The sequence below is a fragment of the Pteropus medius genome, unplaced genomic scaffold (genome assembly GCF_902729225.1).
Source record: "Pteropus medius unplaced genomic scaffold, Ma_sr-lr_union100, whole genome shotgun sequence".
Lineage (NCBI taxonomy): Eukaryota > Metazoa > Chordata > Mammalia > Chiroptera > Pteropodidae > Pteropus > Pteropus medius.
In genome coordinates this window covers 11,801,165-11,823,036 of record NW_024352783.1, presented here as the reverse complement: position 1 = coordinate 11,823,036, position 21,872 = coordinate 11,801,165, and the positions used below count along the sequence as shown (strand labels likewise).

At 37.9% G+C, this 21,872-nt stretch overlaps 1 long non-coding RNA gene across 2 annotated transcripts in view; it reads left to right on the top strand.

Annotated features, from left to right (window-relative positions):
- LOC120589906 (uncharacterized) overlaps positions 1–21,659 on the top strand; it is a 94,985-nt gene extending 73,326 nt beyond the window's left edge. For both annotated transcript variants that reach the window (XR_005649581.1, XR_005649582.1), the window contains 2 exons: positions 623–843; positions 20,951–21,659. This is a non-coding gene — a long non-coding RNA (uncharacterized LOC120589906). The remainder of the gene's footprint in view (positions 1–622; positions 844–20,950) is intronic.
- The last annotated feature ends 213 nt before the right edge of the window (positions 21,660–21,872 follow it).

The window sequence follows — 21,872 nt, the reverse complement described above, 5'->3', positions numbered from 1 at the left end:
ATGCCTGAGGTGCTTGGAGCTTCCACATAGATCTCAGAGGCTACATACCTAGCACTGAGATCAGCCCTGAAGTGGGGGAGTTCCCTGATGATGCCTCATGGCAGAGGAAAACACCATGACTTCTGTCTGCCAAAGATATATGCCTGCACTCAGCTGCTGTGGGAGTGTTAAATAGTTTCTCTTTCTCTTCCATCTTCCAAAGGTTGTAGGAGGCCTTCTAATGGTGGAGTCCAACTGGAATTCCAAGTAATTGAGCATATAGTTTACAGGTTTTGCCCACTTTGGATTGTGGCAAGAGGTGGAAGAGCAGGGGATGGCTCAGATAGGTGGGTATTGAGTATCAATAAGATGCATCTGGAAAGTACCTGAGAGATGCAAATGGTTTCTAGTTGTTTAATTCATAGAGGATAACCTATTTTCATATGTAAAATTATCATGCTGATTGTAAATATATTTTTTTCAAATCATAAACAGAACTGTTAAGCTAACTATGTAATAAAAAACTGGCCCCAAATAGTATAGACTTTAAAGGCCTTATATAAAATTCAACTTTTCCCCTTATTCCCTAGGTATGAAGGTTATTTTAACTCTTCACTTTACAGTTTCTGTATTTCTACAACAGACAATTTCTACAACAGACAGGAGGCCTATATCACAGACTGGGACCAAGGGCCACAAGAATGTGCTGTGTCATAGTATTATGGGTCTTAAGACACCAAAGCTGGCTGAGCCCTAGGTGATTCTGCGTTGTCGTGTAACCAAAGAAGGCTTATTCTGAGCAAGTGGGCTATGGATCTCTCTTCTCCAAATGCAATGACCTCCTGCTACAAGCAGCAGACCCAGGTGAGTGAGAAAAAAGGTGTGATCCTTCCAGACCCCTTACCACATATTAAAAACAGCAGCTGCAGCAGACCCAGAGGACTTCTGGAGATGAGATGTGATTTGGGAAAGTCATTCCTTGTATGGGAAATAGCTCAGAGAGACTCAGGTTATTAATGAATTGGCTAACTCAGTTTCTTCAATAAAACAGAAGGTTAAATCCATGTCTGTGGGAGGTTGTGACTAAAAATTGAGACAACATATATGAATGCATTTTAAAGAATGTATTACAAAGGTGACCAAAATATCACTTTCCTATTTAAAAAGAATATTTTATAAATTGACTGATAAATTTTTGTATTGAGAAAGAAGCCTTAGAAATATTGAATTTTTCCTATAATATTTTAAAATAGCTAGAGTTTTACTGAGAAAAATCTACATATGGTCGACAATTAAAATACACACAACAGAGAATAAAAAGAAGATATAGTCTGTCTCCTCTAGGCACTCATCCTCTATGGTTCATTGCCAAAAGCAGCTGTTCTTAGAAATTTTTTATACATCGAAAATATTTAAATACATAAAACTAGATATATTCATCTTTTTAAGTGCAGTTGGGAGTGCTCTGTAGGTTATTTCACACTTGCTCTTCATTTTAAATCAATCAGGAATTATTCCACATTAAGACTTACAGATCTAATTCATTCTTATGATGCACTGTATTTCATTTTGGGAATATATGGCGATGGCCTTGTTGTTTCTGGTTTTTGCATGGCTGCCAAAGTCAATGTCAATATCATTTTACTCAGACCTTTTGCACATACAAAATCCCATCTGTATCTGTTGACCAGAAATCTCAGTATGTGAGCAATTTTAATTTATTTAGATGACATATTTACTGCCAATGAAATCGGCTGGGCTTCTATATATTTCCTTAATTATATATTATCAAAACTTTATTAAATGAACAATGGAAAACATATTAACTTGCAATTATTTCTGAGGAATTTAAGCTTCTTTCCAATTACTTTGTGCGATTTGCATATCTATTAATGTAAACTGCCCATTAGTGTTTTTTATTATCTTTCTCAGTATGTTGCTGTTCTAGCTTGTTGATTTGCAGAGTTTATATGGACTAAAAATGTTTTTCCTCTTTTTGCCATTTATTGGCCTTTTGATTTTCATTGTGATATTTTTGTGGTCAAATGTATTAACCTTTTTTCTTTATGGGTTTTTGTTTCTGTTTTTTGCTTGAAACATCTTTTCTAACGAAAGATTATATGTCTAATTCACCTGTTTTTTCCTAATATATATAGATTTTACTTTTTAAAATATTTACAATATTTAAAACATTTTCTTTTTAAAACATTCAAATAAATCCCATGAGTCAAAAGACTCATAAATCCCCTTGAGTCGAATATGCTGAATGTTGGAGATTAGGTAAGAAATGAGCTTTGATTCTCTCATGATTTTACGCAGTTATTCTCTTGTCCTTATTTAATGATCTATTTTTGTTCAATGATTTTAAATTCTGCATTATAATATATTATAATCTTATATGTATGTAATTCTAAACTTTCTTTATAATTGCCAAGTTGTCTATTTCTACTCTAGAGAAAACTTTAGTTACCACGACTTTAGAATATGTTTTAATATTTAATAGGCCTTGACCTCATTACTACTCTTTTTCCATCAGACATTTCCAGATTACGCACACATAAAAATGTTTCCAGATGAACTTTAGAAACATATTGTATAGTTCCAGAAAATGTTAATATCTGTGGGATAAAAGCTGACATTTTATGATATTTAATGTCAGAGTATAACGTCTGTGTATTTAGGTCCTTCATATTCCTCAGAAATTTAGTATTCCTTATATAGCTACTTTATATTTTTTGTTTAATTTATTTCCAGACGTTTTTGTTGTAATTGCTTTTATGACCTAGTGGGGTGTTCTTTAATAACTTTATTTTCTAAGTACTTGTTGTTTATGTTTCGGATATACTTTGATGTTTTATAATCTGCCATTTTATTGAAGAGGGATTTACTAAATTCTCATGATGTTTCTAATGGTTTTATTGTATTTTCTTTGATTTTCTTGGGTGAAAGCTCTTAATGAAGTCCTACATCATGTTTGTTTATTCTTTCATCATCATTTTCATCATTATCATCATCATCATCATCAGTATAGTGTAGAAGAACAGCAATAACTGTTAACAATATCAACTTTTCAGGCCCTACATTAACCTTATTGGGGCATATAAAGAGTCAGAGCAGTTCAGAATGAGTGACTACCCAGAACAGATAGGTCCACAACTGACAGTAGAAAAAAATCATTTCTTTATTTATTCATTCACTCAACAAAACATTTATAAATTTTCCACTCAATACCAGACATTTATCTGTGACCAAACATACAAAAATAGTCAAGGTACAGGAAGAAACAAAGAAAGCTAACCTTTATTGAATGTGCCAATTACCTTAAGCACCTCATCTCATGTATTCTTTCAAAGCAATTTATTGAGTATATAATATTTATTTTGTTTTTATAAATATGAAACTGACAATCAGAGAGGCTAATTTCTTTCCCCATGATAATTCCTTTTCCAGACTGAAATCCAGATCTGTGCAATTCTACATTTCTCTCTTTTCCTTCTACCTTTGCTCCCTTGTCATTCAGGAAAAGTCCTGGACTGGAATTCTTAGATGGTCCCCTAAGATTAGTACTGTGTGAGAACCATATGCAGAGAAACCAGATGCCACCTGTGATTGAGAATGGTACTGGTGAGTGAATGGGCATTTGTCAGAAAACCAAGAGGTATCCCAGAAATAGGCAATAAAGGAAATAAAGAAAATAAAAAGGAAATAGGAAATAAAGGAAAGGGGCCATGAAAAAACACTGAATGTAGGGAACAATTTTAAATGTAGTCATGACTTGCTAGATTTGAAATGTAGTGGGCTCAGATGGGAGAAGCAGAATTGGGAGTTAAACTTTGGCCAGAAGGTGGAGGGGCTAACATGCAGTGTATATAATAGATCAATACATCAATGGAATAGAACGTTTATTTTTTCTTTTTTAACATTCTTATTGAGATGTAATTTACATACCATAAAATTTTTGCATTTGAAGCATGCAACTGGGAATATGAATCCAGAGGAAGGGATATGAGTCTAGTAGAGATAGAAATTCAAGAGTCATCAGAGTGTATGTGGGAGTGAGTGTTTATGGGACCATCTGGGCAAAGTGTTGAGTAGAGGGAAAAGGCTTTGAGGACAGAATAGAGAAAAACTAAGGTTTATTAGGCAGGCGTGGAAGAGAAGGCCACAGAGGATATAAGGAAGGAGTGACCAGAAAGGTGGAGGATAACTGGAGGTTGTGCTTCAGAGAAACACAGTTGAAGAAAGTTCAAGGAAGGAGTGGCATCCAACGCCACCAAGAAAGTAAACACAAAGAGGTCTGGACAAGTGCCTAGGAAATCTTGCTAGAGCATAGTGAATGTGGACTTGTGATTAGAGTGAGGAGGGTCATGAAAAGAAGTGAGGAAGTGGAATCAGTGAGTCAAGAACTGTCCTTTGAAGAGACTTTCCTATTCCATGGTGAGATCCAGGATTTCTCCCTTGTTCCATAAACTGGGACACGCTGGAAGCACTTAAAACAGCTCTGTCTTTCTTGGGCACAATTTGGGTTGTACATGAGACTTGGTCTTCCCTCAGCTGGGCCTTCAGGTCACCCATCTCTGTTGTTTCCAGGAACCCAGTATGAAAACAGGAGGGATTCTGGGACTTCATAGCATATAGCCACAGTTAAAAAGATAGCTGAAAGCTCTAGGAAATCTCAGTTTGGTTCTGGGCTATGTTAACCAGATAGTTCTATTATACTCTCTTAAACTAGGTGGACTATGTGTCATCAAAAATCTAAACTGTGATGAAGATACATGGCTAACCAATTCCACTGTAATATGCAGATTTACCCATATGAAATCTCTTTCACTAAGAGTTCATCGGTATTTTCAGGTCAAGAAGTTCTGAGCCCTGGGCCTGGTGCCTTTTGCCATGGTTTGGCAATTGTACTTGGAGTCCATAACAATGCCTCTTTCTTTATCAATGACTCTGAATCAGCACAGTTAGATAAGGCTCAAATCTAGAACACTGAATTTTTCTTGCTACCAGAGTTCAAAGAAAGGTGCTTCACCCCAGTCAGCATAGAACAAGCCTAGAGCCACCCTGGGAAAACTTGAAGTCTTCTGTAGGCTCAGGGTGGAATGATATTGCCATGTTATAGTGAAACCTAGAGGAGGTAGAATATGTCTTTTCTACTACCAAGATTTTTGACCAGTGGATCCTCAGTATCCTGGCCAAGCCTCATTAGTTGAGAGGCTGCAGTAATGCATAGATACCCCATAGTCACAGATCCAACTGCTCATCTAATAGACAACTAAGTATACATGGGACCATCTAGAAATGTGTAACCACAGAAATACTACTACTTTCCTCTGGACAAAAGTTGACATAATACTCTTTTGCCTTCTATAGACTTTCTTCACTCTGGCATTGATCAAATAACATTCTTATTTTCCAGACTTTAATGAAAATTCTATAGTCTGGTTTGGGCCCTATTGTCAAAGCTCCTACACTTTTCAGCAGAAAAACTCACATTCAGTTATGCATATTTTTAAAATAATTACAATAAACTTTTTCTCATGTATACTGATTATTTTCAAACCAAAAGTAATAAACATACATTTTGAAAACTTTGGTTTGGCAAAAAAATTCAGCACTACTGATTTAATACAACTAGAAAACTTTGAGTTGCTTCTTTCCTTTGATTATACTGTTTCCTATATGTAAATAGACAGACATAGTCTCATTTTTCACAGTTACTTCTCTTCTGGGGAGCTCTCATTTCCTGCCACCTTAGCCTCCAATTTGTATAAAAACATTGGAACAGGGAGCTGAAAACCCCATATTGAACAACTGATTGAAAAAAAGCAAACAATTACATGTGTAAATAATCTGTTAGTAAGCAGGGTTGTTTATGCAAGGGGACTTCAGTGAGGGAATGGATAAAAAAGATTTACGTACAATAACTCTATAAGAACACATGTACGCAAGACTATTTTTATTTAAGTGATGACTGGAATTCTTGAAAGTGCTGTCTGACTGTGGAGCAAAACCAGGTGGTGGTAACTACTTCACTATGTGGCACTGAGGGGCAAAAACTTGGGGACCAGCATGAATTAATCATAGGCTTTTAGGATGTCATCACGTTCCTCAAGTCTGTCTTTGTCAAATTCCAAAGCAAAAGCTGGGAGAGAAAGGCCATTTTGGTTTTGGTGTTACCTCATTTAAATGCCAACATTGCAATTACAGGTTTCCTTTGATGTCAGGAACCTAAAGTTTTCATGGAGCAGGAATCCACTGCACTAGCAGATGCATTCATGTCTTAGGTAAAGGGGCTCTGGGTGACATACCTGCTTGAGAAGAGGTCTCAACCAGTGAGAAAGCCAACAAGTGTGCAGAGCTTCCACTGTTGAGAAGCTGGTCTAAGATCCCTCCACTGAGGGCATTTTGTCTGAAATAGTCCCTAAGCAGATGTTCATTTCCTGTTCTTTGATCAGCCTTTAAAAAGAAACACAGTTTCCACCTCAGACTAGCACATTTCTGAGAATCATGAGTGATCCCCACTTGCTTTTTTGCTGGGTGCACTTGAGAGGGCAAGTTAACAAGAACTATAAGTTTGATAGTCTGTCTCTCTTCAAAATATACCTCCTGGGAGATACGCTCAGGTAAACTAGTCTGTTGATCAACCAAGCAAAAGGCTAATTTAGATAATCTACTCTAACCAAAACATTTAATGAAACTTAATAGAGTTAGCATTACATTAAAACTATAAAGAATATATACAGTCAAGCATTTGAGAAATTGCTTCTGACTTTATCAAGCATTCAAGTCTTAGTTTTTTGAGACCTATATGTTTAGTTATCTCCAGCAAAGATTGATAGAAGTGCAGTGTGTGTTCACTTACCCAGAAGCACATTCTCCTCTCCATATTCAGCAGATGGAGCAACATCCACAGATAACAATTCATTCTAGTTCAACAGAGACATACAAATTATATACCTTATAGGCAAGAGGATTTCAACTAGAGGTAGCAGGCAACAAGCAGGCCCTTAGCTTAAGATTTTATCAGTGGAAAAGGGGATTAAATACTTCCCAGGTGTTAGTGAAGAACCCTGAGAGTTCTTTTCTTGTTCTATTATGACATTAATGAAGTAATGAGAAAACACTAAGGTTAAAAAAGGGAAATAATTGTTCTAAGGATATGGAGAAAATGATTGACCACCCCACTACCTTACATATAGTTCTTATATATAGTTCTTCCATATATTATCTGCTCCGAATAAAGTGTAAGAAATCATGAAGCTTATGAGATAGGGATGAACATATGGAAGAGGTTGGGGTAGACTTAAATAAAAGACTGAACAGAAAAGTAAAAAAAATGTAGGAATGCCAAAGACTGTGACAGAATTAAAATCTGTACCGTAAATGGTGAAATAAAAAGTTGGCAAAAGAAAAAAGCAATGACCTAGAAGCCAAACTCCATCAGCTTTATAAGAATGTAGAATGAATATACAAAGTAGAATATGATGGGAGGGAATATAATGGGTATCCAGAAGGGAAAATCCAATTTCTGACTAATTGGCATTCTGTGAAATAAAAACTAAAAGCAAACAAACAAAAAAATGCAGAAAAACATTATCACATGGAAGAAAAACTTTCTGAGGTTATAAAAGATAATATGGACTTTGAATAAAATGAATCATTTTGTGATTAGAAATCTGCAGTCAGATATATCTTGCCAAAATATTCTCATTTTAATGATCAAAAATAATCATCCAAAATTGCCCTTGCAGAAAGAAAGGAAAATTACAAAGGAAAATATCTGAAAAAAATCTTCCAGAGATTTTAGAACATTTCTTTTAACACTGAACAATAAAGCCACTGCAGGAATTCCTTTGAATTTTCTTGGGAAATATACAGATATTCAAAATTTCTATATCCAGCCTGTTAGAACTTATCAGAAAGACAGGCTTGGTTATCCCAGATCCATGTGCCCTTGGAAAACTTACTGGCTGAGTGAAAAATAAATCAAAGACAAATATTTAGGAAAGAGAAAATCATAATATAAAAAGCTTGTGATTAGCATTATTTCCAGGTACACACTTAGACTTAGATGTTAATAGTTTTGTAAATCAAGAGTCAAACTTGTTTTCAAAAATTAAAAAAATATATTAAATTAAAAGACATGGGGGCATTTGAATAGTAAGTTAAAAATAATTATACTGGCACAAGCAAATGAATAAAGGCATGCAACAATTCCTCATCTGTCAAGGAAGTAAAACGTTATTAAAATTTCTTGAACTTTAAAATTAGAGAAAACAAAAGACGTATGCTTTGGAAAATAATGAAGGATCCCGGAAATAAATTTGAAATAGGATATATGCTTCCAAATCACTGGGAGAAAATAACAAAAGAAAAGTTCTTAGGAAAAGCAACAGTAAAGGAAACAGTAAAACCATACCAAAAGAGAAAATATAAAACAAAATGATAGAATTAAGAATAAAAATACAAATTTTATCAATAGATAGATAGAAAGATAGATAAATGATAGATAGATGATAGATAGATAGATGATAGATAGATAGATAGAGATACACAGATAATCACTCATATTAAGCTAAAAAATATAATTCAATTGTAGTCAAAATAAAAGAAAGCCCTTTAAAAGCTACACAAACATCCCAAGTAAAAGCTAGGCACAGGTACCACCACTCTCTTACACTGTTTCTCAAATGCAACTCCTCTCTAAAAAAAAGGTGGAAAGCTTGCTTTCATAAAAAGTAGCATTTAGTGCAAAAAAGGGTGGAAAGATTGCTTTCATAAAAAGTAGCATTTAGTGCAAAAAAATTAACCATCACAAAAATACTTAATGAAAGATACAATTAACAATAAAGAAATAATAGGAATAGATTTATATGTGCCAAATAAGACACCGTGAAAAATAAAGCAAAAATTTCTAGAAAAGTTGTAGGTGAAATACATGTTTCTTGGAATGCACCCAAATGAACAAAAAGACTCCAATATAGAGAAAGAATCTTGATCGTTGATGAAACAAACAGCCTCACTCCTATAATAGGTGGAAGAATATATGCAAAAAGAAACAAATTTTAGACCATATTAGAGGAGGATATTAAAGGAGAGTGGATATGTCTCCTAATTCAGAGGATGTTTTAGTTCCTGGGCATTATGAAAGATGGTTGAGAACCCTATAAACATCACTCAACCTGCAGAGAGAGTACTGGGTTATGGATCATATAGGGTCCATTTCCACAGCATAAAGAGTCTAGGAAGGCAAAACTGAAGGGGAAACTACGTGCCCCTGCCATTTAAATTTTCTCTGATGTGGAGGAGTGACTGGAGGTGAGGTAAAGTGGAGCAGAAGAAAAGTGGGGAAAATGACCTTGGAGTCAGCTTCTCATCTTCTGAGCTAAGGTCAATGAGCAGAAATAAATAAGCTCTGATCTACTCTTCCCTGAACTAGATGTTTGTAATTTGTATTAGCTGGCCTTCTGCCAAGGTGACATTGTTCAAGGGAAGAAATAGATGAAATTAGAAGGGAGAATTTTCCCAATACACACACATACACCATCAAACTGCCGTAGGAACAAGCTGATAGGGCAGAGGGTAGAGCAGGTTAAACGAGAAAGGCTGAGGCTATGTACAGAAAGTATCAATGCTCAATTCCAGGATCTCCGGCAGTCAAGATCTCCATTCATCCCCACTGTCTTTTTTCTTGTGGGGTCATCCAATGTGACTGGCAACATCATGCCACTGCTACAAAAGTTCCAGAAGGAACCACCTAAAAGCTGCACTGCTTCTTGGTCTCTCCAAAGGGGCAAATAGGAAGAAGATAAGGGGAGGTGGAGTTCCGCTAAACAAAAAGAGAACTTCCAATAATCAGAGATTTAAAAAAATGGCAGAACTGAGATCCCTATGACTGGAGGTTTATAAGCCCAGGTTAGGCTACCATTTGATGGGGATTTCCACCACCCTTGAGGTTATTTTTTGCTGGGACTAGCAAGAAGGTACTAAAAAAGGTGAATGTAGCAAAAGTACCTTAGGCACCTCTGATTGCAGCTTGAACACACCAACACATGTTGTTCCAGAGCTCTGTGATCCTCCTTCCTCCTTGCACTATGAGGACACATACTCCAGCCTTTCTCAAGCCATAATGGTGAAGAGCGACCTTGCACTCCCTGCAGAGCATGGGTGGTCCCATCTCTCCTGGCTCTGGATGTCTACTGTCCAAGGTAAATTAGCATGTGCTAATAGGAAAGTGAATGTTTATTTTCTTTTGTTATTACATTTTTGGGTTAGCTTACTGCTATGGAAAAGTAAGATAAATGGTCCCAAAGTTGTGGAGAGTGACTAGTGCAAAGACTGAAACGTGCCAAGTTTATGAATGGGAAATTAAAGCCAGCAGTGCTTCTCAATGACCCAGATACTCCTAGCCCACAAGTTCTCTCTGTGTTTGAATCCCCTCATTTTTCTCTTTTGTTCCATGAAAGCACATGTGAAGAGCAGATCTATATTTTATCAAGAAATCATTCCTCCCTTGTTTGTTGACATTGCATCATAATCATTACAGGGCCATCTGCATTTCCTATTTATATTTTATCACTCATAATAGATGGCTCGTATCTACCCTACAGCTACCCCCTCCTCCCTCTTTCCATCCAACAGCTTGCATTTGTTGATATTGTGCCGGTCTGGTGCCTTGGCTGGCATCTGTTCTGAATAGTTAGTGCCCATGTTATTAGGGTCATTAGATATTTTAAATGGCTCCCCTGCCTGGCAGTAGCCCTCACTGCCTCTCATTTCCCCTTTATATGGCTGTATCCCTGTTCTCCACATGTTGCCAGTCACCCTACCACAAAATGCTTCCTCCAGTTGAATTTGACAATGCCCCACAGAGCCCTAGCTCTGAGGTTACCCTGCTCATAAAACTCTGACATTTTTCATTTGCCTTCCAAAATTCTTGGTCATTCATTAGCTGGCCTCAATTTAGTTTTTCTAGTCTCAGTTTCCATGATTTCTTTACTTGGTACTCTGCTGTAGGCAAATCTGAGTATTCTCAGTTTGTTGTTTGCCAGCCACTATCATTCTTTACCTGGAATTGTCTCAAAGTGGTATCCTGACCTCTACACTAAACTGAATTCTCAGGAGAAAAAAAACATCTAATTTGTCCCTAGATCCTCAATCACTCTGAAGGTCCCGATACATTAGTTATTCTCCTTGACCTTTTCTTTCCACAGTTTTTCTCTGGTTGCCTGCAAAGCCAATGGCTCCTAAATATTATTTTTAGCACAGACCTCTCCTAAACAGCAGACCTATGGTCTTCGCAAGCATTTCCTGTCAGATGATCCACAGGCAGTCAAACTAAACATCTGCAAACACAACCAAGGACATTTTCGTTCTTCCCACACATCATGTTTATTTTGATTCTTCCGCATTTTTTACCCAAGTAGAAGAGGGCATCAAAACCAACATCCTATATCTTCTTATTCACCCATTCTTCTCTGTCACTCCCATTTTTTTTCACCAGTCACCACATCTTAACAGAGTCTCCATCTTGAAATCGTTTGTATTTTCCTACTGCTCACCAACTCCAAATTTCACAATCTAAGTAGTCTCTCAATTTACTAAAGTTATTACACTTTTTAAAATGCTTGATGACTTCTAATTGAATATAACTGTTCTTCTCAAACTGAGCTACATGGATCCCTGAGGGGTATTGTTTCATGGAAAGGACAGTACAAACATCCTTGAAGAGCACCAAGCTGAGAAGTTAACTCCTATTCATCCCCGTCTGTGTGATTCAGGAATGAATATGACTCCATGCACCTAAAGGATCTACAGGCATACCCAAAATCCAATTGGATTTCTGCCCTTTCTTTCCAATTACTCAATGTGCTTTCTTGAGAGATGCATTCACCCATTGCTTTGGTCAATCCACACCATGACTAATCCACTCTCCCAGACTCTAGAGTTTTCTTTGTCATATGGTTTCCAGGCTCTATGTTCTTTTTTCTTTCCATGAGCAGTGGCCTTCCTATGATATCAGCATTATGGGTCTTTATGAAGTACTTATCTGACTCCAAGAGTGTGGTTTACGTAGATAATTAGAGGGTAATCAATGCTGTAGTTGTGGTAAATAAAACAGGTAGTATAGCCATCAATAGAGAATGACTAAGTCTTCTTGGGAGGGAAAGGAGTATAGGAAAAAATCTTCTCCAAAGAGGTTATATTTGAACACAAAGATGGGTAGGTAGCAGAAGAAAGCAGAAAGAGAAGATGAAGAATTTATTCTAAGTAGAAGAGAGAAGAATATACACAGGAACAAAAGTACCCCTGGCCTTTCTTTCAATCCAAAAATTATACAGACATTTTACACACAATTATGCTTTTTCTCTTTCAGAGGATAATTTTATACCTTTATGGAAAATGATTTAAAAACCTCATTATTTAGTAGAATTAAAAAGTCTGTAAGAAAAAGATAAAAACAATATGACTAATGTTATTTCAGACAATTCAGAACAATTTAAATTACCATCTGGAAAACCTATTAGCAGACAAATCCTTCTATTGCTCCTGTCTCTTCCTTCTTTTCCTCTATCATTCAGACCCATGTGTGCACATGCTGAGGACAGTGGGGATAGTCAGCCCCTTAGCGATTTGGACACTGGTTTAAGATTGGCTATGGCTTCCAATGGAGACATGGCATTTGACTTGGAATTCCCCTGCATAACTTTTGTGGGGTGACATCATGCACATTCTACGTTGTGATGTGTTTCGAGTTTGTGAGTGTAAACTTTCTTTATGTACAGGAAGCAAAGGAAGGAAAGTGAATTTAAGAAAACAATGGCGATCTTTAAAAATGGGTCAGATTTTAAACAAAAGTATGCCAACCTGTTCCATATTTCTACTTATTTGGAAAGAATGCTGTTGAACGATTTTGACTGACTCCCTCAGATGGAGCAGAAGCCCTCTCTGTGCCCTTGATGCAGAACTTTGTGGAGACGTTGGTGAAATGAGCCCCTTGGAGTTCATAGGCCGACATACCTCAGGGACGCCAGAGAAAACTCTCTGCTTTTAGATTAGATTAGTCCTGCTTAGATAATCTTCTCAATCTTATAAACTATATTATTTAATCCTTACTGGAGGGTTTTATTTCACATATGAGAAAACAAGCTCAGAAAGTTGTTCCTTGCCTAAGCTCTCAGCATTTGTAGGGGGCAGGGGTAGAAATCTATGTAGGTTCATTTGATACCAAATACCACCATACAGTGAAGACATAAAAAGAAGAGAATGGGAGTTGGGAAAAAGGACCAGTGAGTGCTGGTCTGGCATAAAAGCATAAGATTGTCTCTGTTGTGGCACATTAACATGTTTCACCAACAGTTGATCCCAATAAGGGGACTTAGGAGGACAAAGAGAGTAATAGCAGCTATATGGTAAAAGTGTTAGGTTTTGTAGATGCAATGAATCAATAAAGAATAAAATAGGTTGGGAAGAGAAAGCTCCCCCAATATCCAAACTCAACAAATTTGCTTTTGATTCAGCCTTCCACTCTTTAGTCCAAATACTACATCATGTCAAAATGTTTCTGTTTTGAAATGGTAATCTAGTAATTTTCAAAACCTTCAGGGAGATGGAGCATCATTTATTCCTTTCACTTTCTGCCCTTTTAAAATACAGTGTTTTGGAAAATTTTCTTTGCCTCCTTGAATTTCAACACCTAGGGGATAGCATCTTGGTGAGGTTTAGAATGGATGCATGCTCTCTTTGGGCCTGTTCGGCTTCGGCTCCAAGCATCTTGGCCTCAAGTTCTTAATCTTGGTAGGACAAGCTAGACCTTTAACCTCCTTTACAAATCATGATGGGTATGTGAACAGGGAGGCAGGCCTCTGTAAGCTGGAAATAATGTTCTTGGCTGCTGCTTTCTTCTCTTTCTATTTTAGTCCTCAGGGACATGGCTTTTTTTACTTTCATGAGATTTAGGAGTTCTGAGGTTTTATTGCGAAAATAATAATTCTGTGTGGTTTTAGAAGACAACTCACTTTGAGTAATTCAAACCCTCACTTATCCAAACACAAAGGCTGAAGGACTTCTTAGCAAACTGGGCCCCATATAATAAAGATTTTGGCACAGAACTTATATGTTCTGTGCACTGCCCATATTTTTACCTATCAAGCGCAATAGTCATCTTTCCCAGTCAGCCTGACCCTGCTAGTTTATCTTCATAAGCATACATTTCATGCATGTATGTGCACATGAGTACATGTGTATACATGGGGTCATGTAGAGAGAGGAAACGCTCTGGCTGTTTACTAAGTCTATAGTAAATGAGGTTTAGGGATAATTTTAAAAAAATCCCCCTTGGCAAAAAGTGCTTGTTTGGGTCCGCTTCTCATTTTGGACAATTGGAAAAGGCAATCACTCAAGTTTTATTGATGCCAAAGAGTTTTTCACAGTCATCAATATGGGCTACAAAAATGCGATTGTTGACATCTTATTTCTGGGGAGCTTTCTTTCAGATAATTGTGAGCCCTCAAGCATCATATATTCTGAGATAAGGCGGTTACACTCCATAAGTGAGCACTTTCAATGCATCACATACAGTTGATCTCATGAACATACTGCCAAATCCCAGGCAGTCACATCTGTGTTCATCAAGCGCATTCGGATTTCTTTCTTGGCTCTAAGACTGACCTCTCTGGTTTTGATTTTACTCCAAGGTGCATGAGATAAAGTTTAAATTTCACATGAATGCTTTTAGCCATCTATTCACATTACGTATGTATATGGGATATGAATGTGCCTAGGTTGTTGAAAGTAGACTTTAGCTTGTTCCTTCAAGCCTTACTTCTAGTTGGATATTCTGGACTATTTTGGTTTCCCTCTTGAGTTGATGGAGATGATGAGCTTCCACAGGTCTTCAGCACTCAGATACACACCAAGGTTCCCAGCAAGTGCTCACCTTCTCCAGCAGGGCTGGAAGAAGACACCTGTCCTGTCATTCCCATTTTCAGAGTGAAAGCAGCTGTCCAAGTGCTCTTGGTGGCAGTCTTCTACTCCTGTTGTGAGAGGACCAGGCTGTGTGCCAAGGACAGCCAAAATGAGAGTATGAGGCTGGCTCAGCTAGTCTAGAGCTGCTTCCTGTGAGCACGGAGCCAAGCAGGGCCTTGGCGCCTGCCCCTCCAAGTGGGAGAAGCCAGGCTGATCTCATGAAGTGGGTGTTATTTCTCTCAGGCCAACTCCCGTTGGGATCAGACCAGGTGCATAGGAAGCTGAGTCACGAGTGGCCACCATGGCTGCTCTCAGCCCAGAAGAATATAGGGAAGCCCATTACAAGTTTTGAAAGTCTTAATCATAAGAGCACAGGTATTTACTATGCCAGGAAGGAAATAGAGTGACCTATACAATAATGTTAGCCACTGAGTAACTCTCTATGGAAATCACAGTTTTAGCTATACCTTGCTTAAAATTAAAGAGCTAACTGGAATAATGGGATAAATTGAAGGGATTTGTCAGACAGTAGTGATGATCTCACTTGCTTTCTATCATTACAAAAACTTAAGTCAATTTTAGGAATTGAAGTCTTTCCTTGCCAAATCAGCCTCCTCAGTCATTTATAAGTGGATGCCCTTCTCAGTCTCCACTGAAATCCATATTATGTGCATATCTATATCTCCTTTTTATGGACAAGGAGCTGAAAGTTAAATAAGATTCCTAAGACCACAGAAGATATTAACAAGATCTGAAAAATTTTCTTAAACCACCTCCTCTATCACTCACCTAAATATGTGCTGCTTTCTCCAGAGGAGTGTAATGATACAATCAATTGCCATAGTGGTGAAATCAGAAATCTTGAAGTATCTTTGTGGCCTGGACTATAGACATCCAGCCAGCACAGGGATGGCCAGTGTGGAAGCTGGACAGGGCACTTGGGGAGCCTAGGTGGTCCAGCACATCCCTACTGAATGTTTAAATGCTAACTTCACAAGAGGAGCTGCGGTGGACCCCTGGGGTAGAGAAACACCTCCTATGAACTGCAGATCAAAAAAGACATCTTACAATAAATTTGTAAATGAGGAATATGACACACTCTTGCTCTGATTGCTCATAGGTCTGGATTCATAAAGTGCAAAGTGATCCTGAGAGAGCTTTGTTCCTACAAGTTCCCAAATTCTGTTGTCGTTTGCCTTCCTCCTGTTTTTCTGATATCATTTACAAAACATTCTCTATAGTTAGCTGTTCCATACATATTCATATTCACTGAAGTTACAGTACATATGAAAAAATCTGAAATTTAAATGAATATGTTGACTACTGAAAGTCAAGAAGGAATTTTTTACATGATCTTGCCACAAATGAGGGAACTCTGGATCTGAGCCTACCCCAAAGCAGCTGTCTTTAGATTTTCTGTGTAGCAGCCTATTGCAATAGCCCTGCCCAGCAGGGTTGCTCCATATAGCACCATATTGACCCAGTTAAATCCTGTTTCTTCTGGATTTTAAAAATGAAACATACAGAGGGATGCTGACATTGGAATAGTGCACACCAGGTGGTGGGGTGGGGGGAGAGAAAAAGAGAGAGAGAGAGAGAGAGAGAGAATGAGAGAGAGAGAGAGAGAGCGCGCAAGCACGTGCAAGAATGAGCACAATGAGCAGAAGCTCTCAAACAGCAGAGCCAGAGGGAGCAGAGGAGCATTTGATTGGCAGAAACAAAACAAGATACAGAGTCCAGAAAAGCTAAATTGTCATGTGAAAGATGCAGGGGCAAGGGGAGTGAACACCTGCTGTGAAGAGGTGAATGATGCCTCACCACAGCTGGGCTGCATTTCAGACATTTTTGGTTGGTGGATGTTGACTTCTCCTTTGTACTTCCCCGCTAGGATGAGCTGACATAGGCTCACATTAGTTTGGTAATCCGAAGTTGTCTTCAATCTTGACTGCCTGGAAGATCTTATCACTTAGTGAGATTTCTCTAAGTGAACCATCAGTTGGAAGTGAAATCATGATCTTGCATAGGGTTAAAATTGACAGCACATGAAGACCTATAAGATGAGATAATAACAAAGAGAAAAGGTGAACACTATTGTCCAACCTCTGCTTGGCATGGCCATAGGACCAGACATGAGAGGCAAGGCGGGGATGGAGGGAGGTTTGGATGTGCACTTTATCTCAATGTGAAGACGACATGATTCTGAAGTCTCTAAAAAAATTTTTCCCTGCTTCTTGCTCCTTATTTTTTTCCCTTTTCCTTCTCTTCCCGCCCCCTAATCTATGCCAGTCCCCCCCCGCAACCCCCGCCTTCATGGAGACACATATCCATTCAAAATTTCATCAGCTCCTCTGGTGTTTTGACTTCAGGCCTCTTGGTCCATCTCTCTAAGGAAATGTGTGTTATCACATTTCTGGCTCAGGGAAAGACTTAGTCAATGTAATTAGTTAGCAACTTCTTGGAGTGGAAAAGTTCTGTCAGCAATGTTTTGAGTTCAGAGTCAGTGCTTGAATCATTTCTGAGTTCTGATCTATAAGTTTGAGGGCAGGAGATCACAGATAGTAATAACTGGCATCTTTTCTGAAGTCAATTTCTCTCTGAAGGTCAGTGTTGAGAAAGTGTGTTTTGGGAGCAGAGTTTTATACACTAATATGAATAACTATGCCATAGTGCTACTATGTGCCAGGCTTTATCGTGAGCACTTACATGTGCTAATCCATTGCTTTTCACAACAACCATGTGAAGACATACTTTATTATCCTGTTTCTCAGATATATAAACTGAGACATAAAAAGGTTAAACTTGTACAAAGACAGGATGAGTAAGTGATGTGTCAGGCACTGTGATTCTGAGTCTGCTCTCTCACATCCATGTTATACCACTCAGTCTCTCTGTGAATCTCTACATCTTAATTATTCCAAAGGACCCTAGACTTGGCTATATCTAGAGTTCTCTCTAAATTACAGTCAATTTTGTTTGCTTTTCTAGAAGCAAATTAGCCATGAAACCAACATCTAGAATAGTCTTTAACTTTTTAGGGGAAAAAAGCCTTCCTATAGACTTAGACAACAAGAGGAATCTATTAAAGGAATCTATTAAAGCCCTTGCCTGGGCTTGAAATCTCCTGAGGTTGCCCTGCCCTCCTTGCTCAGCCTGTTTCTCCTTTCACTGATTGCAGGGAGTGAGGAACTTCAGAATTCTGCTGATGGTGAGGTGAAGGTGACAAGGATGAACTAGGTCCAAAACTGCCTTCAAAGACATACTTGATACTGTTCTGGACACTTTTAGTTTTCTATGCATTTTATTAAAACCTAATTGTTTGCAAATCATGAATTAAGGTAAAGTAACTCTCATCAGGGAATCATTCTAGACAGAGTGAGGAAATGATTGACCTTGATCCCTCTTCCCAAGAGACCTCATCTAGCTTAGAGGAGGGGTTAACTCTGGTGTTGCCATGCCCTTTCCATTTGCACAGCAGCTGACACAGGGCTGCTACAGGTGCATGAGACCCTCTGATCTGCACAGGAATGCAGTGAGCAGGACCCAGGGTGGAGGCTCTGGAATCACATCCTTGTCTTCATCAGGCCTTTCCAATTAGTCAGGATTCAAGTTAAATCTCACCTTAGCCTGCAACTCTCCATCTTTAAAGTGGGGATAACAGAAAGGCACCTAGAATTGCGCCTCACGAAATGAAACAGAGCAATTATTCTGGTCATCCATGAGAGCTCATTCCTGCTTTAGTGGTCAAAAGTGATTACTTTTTAATTTGTTTTCATAGTTCATTTTTATTTATTTATTTTTTCCTATCTGGCATCCATTGTTTCTTCTGGTAACAACTCCTCAGTTTATCATTGGTGGCTATCTCTCTCCATGAGTAGCTTTCTAGTAGAACTTTCATTCAGGTTGTCCTGACCCATCTCTATCTCTGCTGACCAATGTAGGAGAATATGACTAAGGTCCGGCCAATCCAAAATTCTCTCCCTGGAATGTTTGGCTGACTGAATAAACTGAAATTATGTTTGCATTGGGCTTTTATTCACCACAATGGCTGTATCCTGAAGGCACAGGTCATTAATTCCTGTTCTTCACACCCTAGAATGATCCTGAGTTTGTCTATTTGGAAGGTCCTCCATCTTCTATCTCTATTCTCTGGGCTTCCCACAACCTTCTAATACAAAATGTTTTTGCTTTCATGAGCCATGGTTGTTTTCTATCGTTAGCTACCAATAAAAGCCCAAAGGATCCATGGGACTAAGGAATATGCTCTTAATTCTGAAAGTGCTTTGGTGCAGTTGAAAGTTTACCATTGGAGAATTTCGTATTTGTTCTATGCTTTGAGAAATAATCTGACAGCGATATACAGAATGGGTTAGAGTGAAGAAAATTGAAAAGTCAAGGTCAGTCAATTTCAAAGCCATCTTTAACTATGATCATGTACTTTGAGTTAGTTATGGAGATTTCCAAATTAAATAGAGCCAGGATACTGTCACCCTTTCCTTTTCCCTTTTTCTAAAGAACTGACTATCTAGTAGCAATATAGTTAAAGGACTAATCTTTGACTTGGCCAGAGAGAATTTGTGGTGCTGGTCTTAATTTTCTAGGACTTCTTATGTCACTTTCCTATGTAGTTAATACTATTGTTTCACAATTTTGCTTGTGTTTGTCTCCCTTATCAGACTCTGAATTCCCCAAAGGTAACATTTATGTTTATTGCCTTATTTTTAATTTTTACATTCCCCCATGCCTAGCTCAGCACTGGACGTCTATGGCTTTAACATGTGGTCTTTGAAGAATGAATGAGAAGATGCATGGGACATTCAAGCTAAAATTAAAAAGGGGCATTAGCCCTGGCAATGTACAAATATAAGGTGAGGTGTAACCAGGACTCTTGCTATAATGGATTGAGGCACTAGGCAGATTAGTAGGTGTGGTGTTAAGGAATGGGGAAATTTGGAAAAGGAGTCCAGCTTCAGCATGTTGTCCCACTTTGCCCTGGGCTATGTCTTTGCACAACCTAGACCATCTCTCCTTCTTCTCCAGTTCTGATCTGTCTTTCACAAACTTTGGATTTTTCCACATGTCTCCTTCCACAGATGACCTTTTGGCTTTGGGTTTTTCAAGGTCAAGCTTTGACTCTCTCCTCTCTTACAGTTTTACTGTGTCGGTAGAGATAAACTTTCTGTTGACTTCAGCATGAACCAAGGTCAGGACTGCTGTACTGGAGAGGACAGGTCTGTTTGTGACTTTTATCTTAAGGGATTGTGAGACTCTGTGATATCATGAAGATCAATCAACTAAGACAAGGATGGGAAAGTAATTGTGGAAATGATGATGATGATGATGATGATGATGATGATGATGATAACAGTTAAAGTACATATTAATTACTTTCTTTGTAGAAATTTGTTAAACACTTTACAGTATTTGTTAAACAAATACTCTCATTTAACACTCAAAACTATTATTGTTCTCAATTTATAGATGAGGAATCTGAGGCTAAGAGAGGTTAAATAACTTGCTCACAGTTAAGTTGACAGTGTGTAGTAGAATCAGGATCAGAACTTGTACAATGGGATTTTAAGGCCTCTTTCCTAGCCAATATGATATATTGTACTGAGGAAATGTTAATCTTTATTTCTTTCTGCATTTTTCTACTTTCTCTATCAGGAATGAGTTTTCAGTCCATGGGCTATATTGGTATTCCCAGTTTCTTCACCTTCGCTCTTAACCACTTGCAATTATAAGCCATGAGTACCCTAGAGGCTAATGAGGCAGAGATTCAAACACAAAGAATGAAACAGGAATGCATAGTATTGTGACTATGAACTGAGGCTGAGTCTCCTGGGGACTGGATTGGAAATGTTTCTTGCTTTAGGTGAGGTTTGGACTCAGAGCTTGGATAGATCTCAACCTGCAGGTAAAGGCAGTGTCTGAAACCGTGGATGTGGAGTGCATGGGAGGAGAGGACAGTTTCCTTTTGTAACCAAATTATATTATGTTGCAGAGACAGCTGGAGAGGAAGAACTGAAAAGATAGACTGATCTCTTCATGAGAATTGGCTGAGAAAAGAAGTTGGAAGATATGGAAGTCCCTCAAAGCTAAGAGTTTAAAGAAGAGAATTTTACGAGAGACACTTACGCTGATAACACAGACATTCCTCAAATGTTGCTTAGGATTGAAAGAATCACCAGTCTCACCATGAGGTTGCAGGACATAAGAATGTGTTCAAAGTGAGAATCCAGGCAATTATGGGTGCTCACCTGAACCCAAGGCCCTCAAATTTTGGCTGGATTATATCAAGTGCACAAATAGCTGTACAATGACCTCAAGTTGTGTAACCTATTATTGCCTAGCCTTTAAGGGAGCTTCACAGGCAATGATTACGATTGGTTTCAATGCTTACAAATTGTCACCTCTTTTCTGAAGATAATCATATGGAGAAGTGTGTCATATCTCATTACAACCATTTTACTCATTTTACTGAAAGTTCTAACCAATGAAATAGAGCAAGAAACAGATATAAAAGTTATCCAGATTGGAAAGAAGCAAAACTGTCTTTATTTGCAGACAATATAATTCCCTATGTAGAAATCTGATGGAATCTACAAAAAAAGCTATTAGAACTAAGTCATGAGTTTAGCAAGTTTGTAGGACAAAAGGCCAATGTAAAAAATCAATTTTATTTCTATTTACTAACAAAGAACCAGCAATTAAAATAAAAAACAAGCCCACTTATAATAATACAAAATTATGAAATAGAGATAAAGATGTTAAAATATGTGAAAAGCTTCTACCTACATAAAAACAAATATTGATGTTGAGAAAAATTAAATAAAACTTAAATTGAGAGATATATGTTGGTCATGAATCAGACTCAAGATTATTTAGATGTCAATTCTCCCCAAATTAATCTATAGGCTATGGAA